Source organism: Schistocerca nitens, chromosome 1 (assembly GCF_023898315.1).
Source record: "Schistocerca nitens isolate TAMUIC-IGC-003100 chromosome 1, iqSchNite1.1, whole genome shotgun sequence".
Classification (NCBI taxonomy): Eukaryota; Metazoa; Arthropoda; class Insecta; order Orthoptera; family Acrididae; genus Schistocerca; species Schistocerca nitens.
Genome location: NC_064614.1, coordinates 828,899,199 through 828,912,696, shown reverse-complemented (window position 1 = coordinate 828,912,696; position 13,498 = coordinate 828,899,199). Strand labels below are relative to the sequence as shown.

The following is a 13,498-nucleotide window of genomic DNA, read 5'->3' as shown; positions in this document are numbered from 1 at the left end:
CCTGTCAAGGGTCAGCCTAGTGTTAATTGCGGAATGTGCAGGTGCACCATCATGCTGATACCACATACGTCGACGCGTTTCCAGTGGGACATTTTCGAGCAAAGTTGACAGATCATTCTGTAGAAACGCGATGTATGTTGCAGCTGCTTGGGCCCCTGCAATGAAGTGAGGACCAATGAGGTGGTCGCCAATGATTCTGCACCATACATTTACAGTCCACGGTCGCTGTCGCTCTACCTGTCTGAGCCAGCGAGGATTGTCCACGGACCAGTAATGCATGTACCGTAGATTCACTGCCCCGTGGTTTGTGAAACCCGCTTCATCGGTAAACAGCTAGAATTGCAACGCATTCTCTGTTAATGCCAATTGACAGAATTGCACTCGACGATGAAAGTCATCACCATGTAATTGCTGATGTGACGATGCAGTATGCGCATGACACTACTTTGACTCAGTCCACCGGCTCTCGCAATGTCCCGTGTACTCATGTGTGGGTTCATGGCAACAGCAGCTAACACACCAATTGCACCCGCTTCTCCTGTGACCGGCCTGTTACGGACCCGTTTGCGTGCTACGACCATACCTGTTGCATACAGTTGGCGGTAGATGTTTTGCAATGTGCGGCACGTTGGATGCTCTCTGTCCGGGTACCGTTCTGCATGCACCCTGCAGGCTTCAGCTGCATTTCGTCGACACTCGCCATTGATGAGTATCATCTCCACCTTTTCAGAGTTCGAATACACCATGGTCACAGATCCTACAACACTACACTATCACAGACGTCTGGTAACAAGGTGTACTACAGTTGGTCTGCGTACGGAGACGAATGCAGAATAACAATAGCAGCAAGCGCTACATGCGGACACTGCGACAGCTAGACCAAACCACAACAGTGCACTAAGCCACACTCGTAAACACGGTCGTCATCGTAAATATGTCCCTGCAGATGCTGCTCGCCGACCATGGCCCGTATTTGTTACAACACGCAACTGAACGTAGGAGGTTTCAAGCGTCCAACTTTAGGTTACAATATCTCCGGATGTAATTAACATTTTACAATGCAACAAACGGCACTGATTACGTATTTGTTTATATGTTCAGATGTGCTAACAAAACTAACGTGGTTCCATTTAAAAAAACGTAGGTTTGTATTAAAAAACATACTTCCGTGCATTTTTGTATGGTTTGTATTAAACAATTACACTAGCCCCTCTCCTCACGTTCGGTCTGTGGAATCGGTTCGTCAGTATTTGATGTGGTTTACGAAATATATCCAGCGGTAACGTTAGGTGACTCACCCTGTATAATGAACATGTATAAAATATCGTTTGTTCAAGCTAAAGGGAGGGATATGTAGTGCCTCGATAATTTTGGGGTAAATTATAGAGACCCTCATATTTCCACCGTCCCAAACACGCGTAACTTTAGAGATGAGTGTGGTAAATTAGAACTGTGTCTGTTGCACCACAATTATGTGTGTGCACGATGGATGTGTATCGGACGGATGATCGGCACGGGCAGGCAGTTGCTGAGCCTGCCTAAGAAGTTACACATCCAGCTCAAGGAATGAACATGCTGTACTCCGTGCGACGTCAAACAATATTGTGTGAACATTTGAATGTTGAAAGAAGAGAAGAGACAATTACTTATTCATTCATTCTCTTACTTTCGTAAGGTCCAGACTGTTGTCTTGTTAAACTTGGAGAGATTTGTAGACTGTATTCATGGAAAAATGATTGTGATAGTTTCTGATGGACCAGAAGGTGTCGAGCTTACGAAAAGTGTTTTAGTTCTATGAAAACTGTTATTTGTGATGAAAATACAGTGAGATTGAGTTCAAAGTATTCTCGAGTGTATGGAGTTATTTTAAAAGTATAAAAAATTCCTCCAAAGTAGCATCTTCTCTTCGGAGAAGAAGTTTTGCAGGACATCGCAGCCGGCTATCATGAAAAGCAGACCGGCAAAGCAACTCCAAGTAAGTTCGATAGCAAAAGGGGAGTGTTAGTCTTGCACACCAGTACCACACTGCCACCCTTAATCATCGGAAACCGCCAGAACACATATAAAGGTAAATACAATATCAGCACCTAGAGGCGACCAAAAAATTATTAGGTCATCTAACTAGTACACACAACACAGAACATTTCACTTGCTATGAATTGCAGCAATTAACACCTTTGTACCAACTGGAGTTCCCTTCCGGATTACTCTTTAGGTCATGTTGTGAGTTAACATTGTGTAACGTACCCTCTCTGTTATGTTATTGTTGTTTTGTGTTATTGTAGTTGTAGAGATATGAAATTATTGTAGCGGTTTGCTTAGTCTGCCGTACTTCGGAATCAGCCGTACTTCGGAATTTTTTGACATTAAATGGAGCCTGAACCTTGCGTAATAAATACTTCGCGTGAAGTGCGATTTGCGGCATAAACAAAAATTAATTGGGGAGATGCAATCCACTGAATATTAACAGAAAAGCTTTAGAAAAATGCGCACGACTGACTAGACACATTCAGAGTGTACGTACATTCGCGTGCGAGTGGTTGCGATGTGATGAGAAATATCTATCTTAATTTCTTTTTCCGTAAAATAATTACGTCGTAACACACGCGGAGATTGCGAACGTACTGTCAGGGTAGAGGCACGTACGTTCTCATTCCCCGTGGCCTCGGTAAAAGAATTGCAATTATTTAAATTTAAGAATATTTCTTCTTCTATCGGACTCCTATTTTTATACCAAAAGGAAGATTGCAGGTTCTGAATGTCTCGACAAAAACACATCGGAATTTATCTTAGCGGCCACCAAAGGCAAGTAGTGAACACAGTCACGTACCTCTATTGTTGAGCAGCGCCGTCGTGAAGATCGTCGCCTCCATCTAAAATTCGCCTTATCGAATTAACAGAATAATTTGTACTCCATTGGTATGGGATTTAGGCTTGATCTTGACAGAAATTATAAAACACATTTTTCATCATTTAACACCTTCATTTAACACACACATAGCCATGAAATTATACAGTACGTCTTTACGCCAGCACATCAGAACAAAAAAGATAGTTGATATTAGAAATTATAAAAGAATCTCGAAATTAGTCCTTTGTCTATCAAGGATAAAACAGTTTTCAGAGTATTCCTCTGGCATTAAAGTCGAACAAATTTTCTTCTTGTATCTTTGCAAATCAAATTACAACTTTTTTTAGTTCCTTTTCAATTGACAGCCTCACTTCTGACTTCAAGTTGGCCACTGGACAATACAGCCTAGTGCAACAACATTTTTCTACAGGGTGGCCAGCTGATCTGGGAATATTTATGATTTCATGCAAAACAGTATGTAAAACTTAATTTTCCATTGAGCCTTTGAAGTACTGCACAAGCCACCAGTGCCTACATCCCTAAACGGCCCTTTCTTCAGAACAGAAGCAATAGATTCTAGTAAAAGTCATTGACAGGGGTGCCTTTAGCCCTTTGCCAAATAAACTGACATATCCACACTAGTTTTTAGTCAATAGTTTAACATGGGAGGCGAGTCAGGTATGTGGTTGCTGTGTGGTCTTGGAGAGCAGAGTGCAGTTGCAACACTCTCACAACAGATGTTTTCCTTAATGAGTTCTCATACAGCCTCATACTGCTCTCATACAGCCTAATGCCGTCTACCTCTACATCTGCTCACCAGGACCAGCCAATAGCAACATAAGCAAGAACCCCCTACACTCCCGTTCCCTATTCCTTTACTTTTTTCACCAAACTCCTTGACTAGCTATCAACCTTTACCTCTGACCCCAGTTTTCATTAATTAACTCTTTAATTTTGCCACCTCCTTTCCAATTCTCTCCCGTCTCACTCTGGATCCTACACAATTGGCTTTAGAATACGATTCTGATCGATGGTGCGGCCTGAAGGGTGACTGTAAAATTATTGGTTCCTGTTTGAGACTGTGTGCTGTTTAGCGGTTTTACTGCTGTGACTTCAACTGAGCCAAGAGCTGCAGCCAGGCCTTGCCATGTGGCCGAGGATGCAACATCTCAGCGTAGTCTAATGTACGAAGAGCATAGTGCAACTTATTGCCTACTGCCTGCCTGTCAGCATATTGAGACACAAGTGCACTGAGCCACTCCATACAGCAGGATCCTGGACAAATGCACACTGTGTGTAAGGTAGCATCCCTCTGGACTCATTTGACAGACATGGCCATCCACTGCAAACTGGCTGTTACTTTACTTTCACTGTGCATCGAAGCTGAGTGGACCAAAACAATCAGTGTCATGCTGCCATTGCCTGGGATGCACCGTCCAGCCATCGCCTACAGCCATATGGCCACCTGGTGGTATGTTGCCAACCTACCACCCTTGCTATTGTTGCTAGTCACCACCGTGTCCATACTGGGCTTTGCGAATGCCACATGCCCAAGGTCGATGCTGCCCATGTGCACCATGCGGCTGTCACTCATCACCCAATGTGTGTTGCACTGCACTGTGCTGCATTGATACATGATTGGAGAAATACATTTAAACTTATGTTTACTGAGAGTAAGTAGGAACTCTCAGACCATAACACTATGGTTTTAAATGTAAAGTGTTCATCTAGAATATAGACAGACTAGGATTATGTTAACAGAGGACAGACTGGCATATAACTTTTTTGGGATTAATGACTACAATAAGTGTTTTGTGACTTTGTCATTAGGAAGAGGGTCATTCTAACTTGCTAAGAGTCATAAATTTATAGGTAAAATGTTCATTTGGAACCTGTGATATGTTACTGCATTGCATTAGCTATATTGGTTTGGTTAATTAGCGTGAGCCACAATGGAAAATATACTGACAGTGGATTGCAGTAGTTATAGGTATATGTTTTCTACGTGTTATTTTTAAGTGACTTTGGAGTTAATTTGTATTAGTATATAGGATTGGGGAGAAGAGAAGTTTGTGGCACAACTTGACTAGAAGAAGGGATCGGTTGGTAGGACATGTTTTGAGGCATCAAGGGATCACAAATTTAGCATTGGAGGGCAGCGTGGAGGGTAAAAATCGTAGAGGGAGACCAAGAGATGAATACACTAAGCAGATTCAGAAGGATGTAGGTTGCAGTAGGTACTGGGAGATGAAGAAGCTTGCACAGGATAGAGTAGCATGGAGAGCTGCATCAAACCAGTCTGAGGACTGAAGACCACAACAACAACAACATGGGTGTTTTATTTTTGTGTGCACATTTGTTAGGAAATGTTTGTTTATTGACATTAACATTTTTAAATTAGTTTTTATTAAGTGAAAGTAGTATGAAATACTGTCTATCAACAGAATAACTAGCAACTTTATTTTGTGGCAATATTATGTTTTTACAGTCCATCCTGGATTTTCCATTGTTTAATTTTATCAAGTGGCTAGATGAACCCCTTCTTCCTACAATGTCTCAATTGTTTGTGGTTACTGTGGTTGCAAAGGAAATAAGGGGAATGATTTAGGGAACTATATGAGTTTATTTGCAGCATATCAAAATTACATTTTTATGATTTTTGTTTAGGGTTTTCAACTAACCTCCATGACCTTGCAGCTCGCAATATGTGGCATAGCGTCCACGGAGAGTATGAGCTGTTCATAGCATTTTCTTTTGTTGCATTTTGTGCATGAACCAGAGTTATGCCAGGCCCAGATCGTGGGCTGCGACCACACTGGACTACAACAGTCTCAGATGAAGTGAGTCCGTGACATCACTGTAAGGGCCGAGGTGGTGCTGTACACAAGCACTGGTGTGCTACAGGCTCATCATAGTCATGCACAGAAAGAAGCTCACAGGCTGCATCACTGAGTGAGCCCATTATGTCATTGCATGGGCCGACCAGTGCTGTGCACAAGCACTGGTGCGCTGCAGCCTAGGAATTAGTGGTGGCACTGATTGCTGTAGTGAGTTATGGTCTACAAGTGGCAAATAGAGCATACACAATGGGGTGGGGTCAATTTCTCCATTTTCTCTTACACTGAAAATGAGTATCGAAACTAAAAGTGGTTGGCAGAGGTAGAAGATCATGTTAAGAAAAAGGGAAGTAAAAGAAAAACTAATTATTGGTGAGTATAGAACCACACAGTCTGAAACAAAGTTCAATTTGGATGGTGTTTAAACTTATAGTGGGTGGCGATCGGAAAAAATGTTAATTTTGTTTGTTGTTAACTGTGCAGTGAAATTTATACTCATACTAAAAGGTCTAGTGGCACTTCACACATTTTTTGCCATCCGTGCTTGTCTAATAAATAAGGATCTTGTGTGGATGAGAAACTCAGATAAATGTTGATAAACAGATGGCTATGTGTATATGAAACCTGAGGTCATAAGGAACTACAAGAGGTAAAGGTTTTTTGGATCTTGTTCAGACGTTAGTTGCCACTGGAGTGACTTATAGAAAAGTAAGGCTATTATACCTCATCCCACAAACATGTCACGGCAGATGCAGAAAGTGCTAAAAGCTTAAGAGATATAATTATCCCGGAGGTTATTGCCCACACGACAAAAGATGAGTGCTCTGCAACTCAGACATCTGGACATGCAGCACAAGAAGAAACCACTATATGATACATACTGCCTCCTATTTTGTTGATTGGACTCTCAGATCTTGTGTTTTGTTTACAACCTGCTTCCAGATGAACCAAAATGGGCAATAAAGAAAGATAATTGTTGACACTATATATGTCTCTTGGTATCCATGACTGTTTTGAAAGACATGCATTTTACGACTGATCAAGATGCCAACATTGTCGCTGCATTGTGTGATTATTCAAAACCAAACTGTTTCTGCCATATGCTAAATACCTGTACAGAGCTAAAAATGCTTTTAATGTGGACTAAATGTGCATTAATTGTCCACAAGTTCATGGTCTTCTGACTGGGGCAAAAGAACTTGTCACTTACACAAAGAAACGAGGCCTTCTTAATGCTCTTGACAGATCACTGGAACAGTGTGACAATACTTGCTGGAATATGCGGTTGAGAATCTTAGAATCAATAGAAAGCCAATACTTGGGTTTGTGCAAAAAGCTCTCTGAGAAGGGAGAAATAGCTTAAATGGAAGGAACTGATATCACATTGAAGAATGCATTAATTCTCTTCTCGCAGTATGCATGCTATTCTATTACTCTAATTAAGGAATTAGAACTGGAGAAATTACCTACACTGCAGCTTCTGTTGGCATGGAAGATGTCACAGCATTTGAGTCAGGCACCTCAAGACAGAGAAGCCTTTGAAATAGGACTTTTATGTAAACAGCTCAAATATACTTATAGGAAAAGTTAATTGTTCAGAGATGGCATGATTAGCAACTTTTTCTCTGGACATCATTTTGTGATTTAAAAATGATATCTGAAAAGAAGAGACCTGAAGTCATGGTACAGGTAAGATATACAGTCCATTTATTGCTATGGTAATAGCTTCCCAGTGGCATTTTCCAAAGGGAACTGACAACTCTCAATTGAAACCAAAGCTGGTCATAGAATTGAGTATAGGCCTCATAACTTATGAGTCGATGTTCCTTCGCTTAAAGAATAGCTGAATACACGAGAACACTTTATCAGACTGCATGGTCAAATTTATGAGTTACCATGGTGGAGCCCTGAAATTGAATGAAATGGTTCAAATATCTCCAACATCAGAAAATTTGGTTTTATTTTCAATAAACTTTTGTATTACAATAAAAAAATTAAAGGAAAGAATGAAGGAAATTTGATTGGTAATTGTCCTTTTGCTTGCAATGGAGAGAGAATATTAACACAATTGCATTATTATGAAATGTTCTGCGTGTATGAAATTGTGCTATTGTTCATTCACTTTACCTTGTGTCATTTCTTTTTCTGTGTCCATCACTATATACATTTTAATTATATTTCTCATCTTCTGAAAGCTTCTCCTTCTATTAATTTTACTAAAATATGACTGTGGACTTCCTTTCCTCCATTTCAATTGTAGATGCAGGTAGCTGACTCCAGGGAACACCAGTGCCTCTCAAGATGATATAAAATATGAAGGAATTCTTCTTAATTTGGTTCTATTTCACTTTAATAAAAATACTTAATACTTTTATTAAATCTTCTCTTATTCAGAAATGCATATGATACAAAACACTTGCATCCTGTGATACTCATTTTTTAAATAAATTTTAACTTTACCATATCCAGGGGGTCTTTCACCATGTACCTACACACTTTCACATTCAAAGTAGGGCTCACATTGGCATGGATTTGCAAAACAATGTATTAAAGATCTTTTGTATTTTTCCAGTCAGGTGAAGGACATTATGGTGAAAGAGGTATGTACAAGCCAGGAAGAGAAAATTCTTTCATCAAATTCCACAAAAATTCCACTACCAGAGAACGTAATGAAGTTTTCTTTGTGGGCAGATATCGATGATAGTCTTATTCCAATAGGTGAGTTGGAGAGGTATTTAAATCAGAACTGCAACATTGAAAAAAATATAGCTTCTTACTGGAAAATGGAACAGTAAAATTTTCCGACACTTCAGAAGATCGCCAGAAAAGTATTGTGTATATGAGCATCTAGCTCTGCTTCTGAAAGAAATTTTAGTTCTGCTGGTTTTATTCTGAATGCAAGATGGTCACTTTTACACCGGACGATGTTGATGCTCTTTTTTTTATTCATAGTAACTCTATCCAAAACAAATTAGTGAAAAATGCGGCCACTATTTTTCCTACATTAAGTTTCATTTTCCATTGTTTCAGTGGCGGAAAAGTTTTCGTTTATTGCAAATTTTGTTGCATATGTTTGATTTATGTACACGTTATCAAATAAATTTTGAATTTTCGGAATGAAATAAAAATAAAAAAAATGGTTCAAATGGCTCTGAGCACTATGGGACTCAACTGCTGAGGTCATTAGTCCCCTAGAACTTAGAACTAGTTAAACCTAACTAACCTAAGGACATCACAAACATCCATGCCCGAGGCAGGATTCGAACCTGCGACCGTAGCGGTCTTGCGGTTCCAGACTGCAGCGCCTTTAACCGCACGGCCACTTTGGCCGGCAAAATAAAAATAAATTTATTTCCAAATTATTATTGATTACAAGGCCAATAAGGGCTGCTTTATTTTAGCTCTATCTTTTCATGTTTTAAATTTAGTATCTAGAAAAATATATGCTTTTGTTCACACGTGTCTTGATTGCAATTGTTTTTATTTATTTACTAGTTTCCACCATGATGAATCGTAATCAGAAATAATATCTTGTTATGAAAGAAGCACATAAAGTCATCATTATCAAAGATTCACCATTGTCATTTAAAATACACTCCTGGAAATGGAAAAAAGAACACATTGACACCGGTGTGTCAGACCCACCATACTTGCTCCGGACACTGCGAGAGGGCTGTACAAGCAATGATCACACGCACGGCACAGCGGACACACCAGGAACCGCGGTGTTGGCCGTCGAATGGCGCTAGCTGCGCAGCATTTGTGCACCGCCGCCGTCAGTGTCAGCCAGTTTGCCGTGGCATACGGAGCTCCATCGCAGTCTTTAACACTGGTAGCATGCCGCGACAGCGTGGACGTGAACCGTATGTGCAGTTGACGGACTTTGAGCGAGGGCGTATAGTGGGCATGCGGGAGACCGAGTGGACGTACCGCCGAATTGCTCAACACGTGGGGCGTGAGGTCTCCACAGTACATCGATGTTGTCGCCAGTGGTCGGCGGAAGGTGCACGTGCCCGTCGACCTGGGACCGGACCGCAGCGACGCACGGATGCACGCCAAGACCGTAGGATCCTACACAGTGCCGTAGGGGACCGCACCGCCACTTCCCAGCAAATTAGGGACACTGTTGCTCCTGGGGTATCGGCGAGGACCATTCGCAACCGTCTCCATGAAGCTGGGCTACGGTCCCGCACACCATTAGACCGTCTTCCGCTCACGCCCCAACATCGTGCAGCCCGCCTCCAGTGGTGTCGCGACAGGCGTGAATGGAGGGACAAATGGAGACGTGTCGTCTTCAGCGATGAGAGTCGCTTCTGCCTTGGTGCCAATGATGGTCGTATGCGTGTTTGGCGCCGTGCAGGTGAGCGCCACAATCAGGACTGCATACGACCGAGGCACACAGGGCCAACACCCGGCATCATGGTGTGGGGAGCGATCTCCTACACTGGCCGTACACCACTGGTGATCGTCGAGGGGACACTGAATAGTGCACGGTACATCCAAACCATCATCGAACCCATCGTTCTACCATTCCTAGACCGGCAAGGGAACTTGCTGTTCCAACAGGACAATGCACGTCCGCATGTATCCCGTGCCACCCAACGTGCTCTAGAAGGTGTAAGTCAACTACCCTGGACAGCAAGATCTCCGGATCTGTCCCCCATTGAGCATGTTTGGGACTGGATGAAGCGTCGTCTCACGCGGTCTGCACGTCCAGCACGAACGCTGGTCCAACTGAGGCGCCAGGTGGAAATGGCACGGCAAGCCGTTCCACAGGACTACATCCAGCATCTCTACGATCGTCTCCATGGGAGAATAGCAGCCTGCATTGCTGCAAAAGGTGGATATACACTATACTAGTGCCGACATTGTGCATGCTCTGTTGCCTGTGTCTATGTGCCTGTGGTTCTGTCAGTGTGATCATATGATGTATCTGACCCCAGGAATGTGTCAATAAAGTTTCCCCTTCCTGGGACAATGAATTCACGGTGTTCTTATTTCAATTTCCAGGAGTGTATCTCTAACAGATGCTAGCAAGACATCTGTGACTAAAAAGAGTCTTTCAGTGAGGGCAGCTGATGGTGCAGTGGGAAGCATATGCCACATGGTAACGTTGTGTGGTGTGTCCATCTAATGTTGCCCATGCTGTGGCACAGTATGCCCTGTGCGGTGGGCTGCAGCAGGCTGAGGCTGCCCAGAGCCATGGGCTGGCAGGCTGCCACATCGAGTGCAGTGGGCTGGGACAGAGATGCCCACGGACTTGGAGTGCCGTGCTACGGAGTGCACTACTCTGGCATGAACTATCCTACTTTCCTTTCATCTTTCCAATCAACACTGATTGCCACTGATGGTAGTAGGTTTGTGTTGCTTGGGAACCTTGCTCCACAGATGTGAAAGCCTCAAGGGTTTTGCAACTACCTGTGGCTCAACACTGCATCTGCAAGGCCACCAAAACTGCTGGTGCACCAAATCATTCAACTTTAATTGGAGTGAGGTTTTGCTTACAGGCCACGTACAGATGTGCCACTGGCCACAAGCAACTCAGTTTCTTAATCTTGGTTGTGTCTACTAGAGTAACAGCAGAAATGGGCAGCATTAAGCCTGCAGTGCATATACAGTTGTTATATATTCGTGCAATTAGCATTTGCTGTCACCAAAACCATAGGGATGCTGTGTGACCTACCAGACTGTAGGACAGAAGGATTAAACTTTCTTCACCTTCTCTGTCATAATTACTTTCTTTTCTTTCTGCATCTCTATGTTCAGTGTAATGACTTTTGTTATGTAAGTGTGAAAGTTACATATATATTGGACAATTCTGCACATACTGATAATGTTTTTCAATAAGTTACAGACCAGTGGTAGTCAGTCTGGTCCCTACTGCCCACTAGTAACATTCCAGCTATCATGGTGGGCAACAAGTGATAGGAATTTTAGAAATACTTTGATTAGGTTTCATAAAATTTTGAAATAAAGTATTTGGCCAGTAATTATTATAATATGCTTTAGCTTGCCATAACTCGTTACTTCCTACTTTAATCATCATTACTATAGAAACAGTGGGTGGTTAGAGAATTTTACTACTAGCAAAGATAAAAATGTGGGTGGTTGTTCCTGATCTACATAAACAATTTAGGAGTTAATCTGAGCAGTCTTCTTAGATTGTTTGCAGATGACACTGTCTTTTACCATCATGCAAAGTCATTTGGTGATCACAAAAAATTGCAAAATGATTTAGACAAAATATTTGTGTGGTACAAAAATTAGCAGTTGACTCTAAATCATGAAACATGCCAAGTCATCCACATGAGCACTAAAAAGAATCCACTAAATTTCAGTTATGTGATAAATCACACAAATCTAAAGTCTGTAAAGTCAACTAAAAACTTAGGTATTACAATTAAAATAACTTAAATTGGAATGATTACTTAAATAATGTTGTGGGGAAAGCAAACCAAAGAGTGCGATTTATTGGCAGAACACTCAGAAAATGTAACACGTCTACTAAAGAGACTGCTTGCATTATGCTTGTCTGCACTCTTCTGGAGTATTGCTGTGTGGTGTGGGATCCGTATCAGACAGGATTGAATGAGTACATCAAAAAAGTTCAAAGGGCAGCTCCTGTTGTATTATCGCAAAAAAGGAGAGGAGTGCCACAGATATGATACACAAATGGGAGTGGCACTCATTACAAAAACCGTGTTTCTCGCTGTGGCAGGAATTTCTCATGAAATTTCATTTGCTACCTTTCTTCTTGGAGTGTGAAAATATTTTGTTGGCGCCCACTTACATAGGGAGAAATGACCATCATAGTACAATAAGAGAAATCAGAACTTGCATGGAAAGATTTAAGTGTTTGTTTTTTTCGGCACGCTGTTAAAGAGTGGAATGGTAGAGAAGTAGCTTAAAGGTGGTTTGATGAAACCCCTGCCAGGCCCTTCATTGTGAACTGCAGAGTAATCATGTACATATAAATTTAGAAGTGCATATATTGTATTAGAATACACCATCTTAAGCCAGATGACTAATACAAGTTGTCATTTCGGGTTATTTTCAGCTGTTGCCCCATAGGCCAGCAAATGTTGGTCAAGTATTACTTCATAATTGCATGCCATGGCATGAAGTTAATGAGATGTCATGGTGAAAAATATGATGAGATAAATACTGGGATTAACAGTATGACAAGATGTGTGTGAGGTATGTAATGTAAAGATGAAGCACTGAGAGTAATGTAAGAGAGAAAATGGTTGATAAATTGTTGTGACGTGCACCTGGTGGCTTCTGAGGCACAGCAAGACACATGTTTAACGAGGAAGAAATACTAACCAGTTTCTCTGTAGCAAGTTCCAGTATAAATACCATCTTTTCAGAATCTCTGATCCATTTTCTGATCCTGTTGTTTTAACTAAATGATGTCTCCAACTTTCACTCCACACTTATTGTTTTAAACATTCATTTTACAAGCAGCAATTACAAATACGTGTAGTTTTTTTAACAGTGAGTGGAAAGGACATAGGAAACAATCTGTTAACTGGTAATGTTAAATCGGTTGTAAGAACTCATACAGGTCAGTGAACTTATTTAGCTGGCTTTGTGTATAGGTTGTAAGTGACCATGAACATTAGTGATTTTGTTGAGAATAAACTTGAGTTTTCTTTACAGAGGCTGCATTGGAAGCGTGAGGAAGTTCTGAAACTGACCTGCATGCATTTTAGGTTGTAGTTTTCTCTAGCTAGGTCATTGTTCTTGTTTGGCTCTAATAGGTTCTATGGGTTTTAAGTGGCTGTCAGTATTAATGATAAGTGAAAGA

At 41.5% G+C, this 13,498-nt stretch overlaps 1 long non-coding RNA gene across 1 annotated transcript; it reads left to right on the top strand.

Moving 5' to 3' along the window:
- Window positions 1-1,495: 1,495 nt before the first annotated feature.
- On the top strand, window positions 1,496-13,282 carry LOC126262852 (uncharacterized). Its single transcript, XR_007546765.1, has 3 exons — window positions 1,496-2,068; window positions 8,261-8,406; window positions 12,746-13,282. It is a non-coding gene; the product is annotated as an uncharacterized LOC126262852 (long non-coding RNA).
- The last annotated feature ends 216 nt before the right edge of the window (window positions 13,283-13,498 follow it).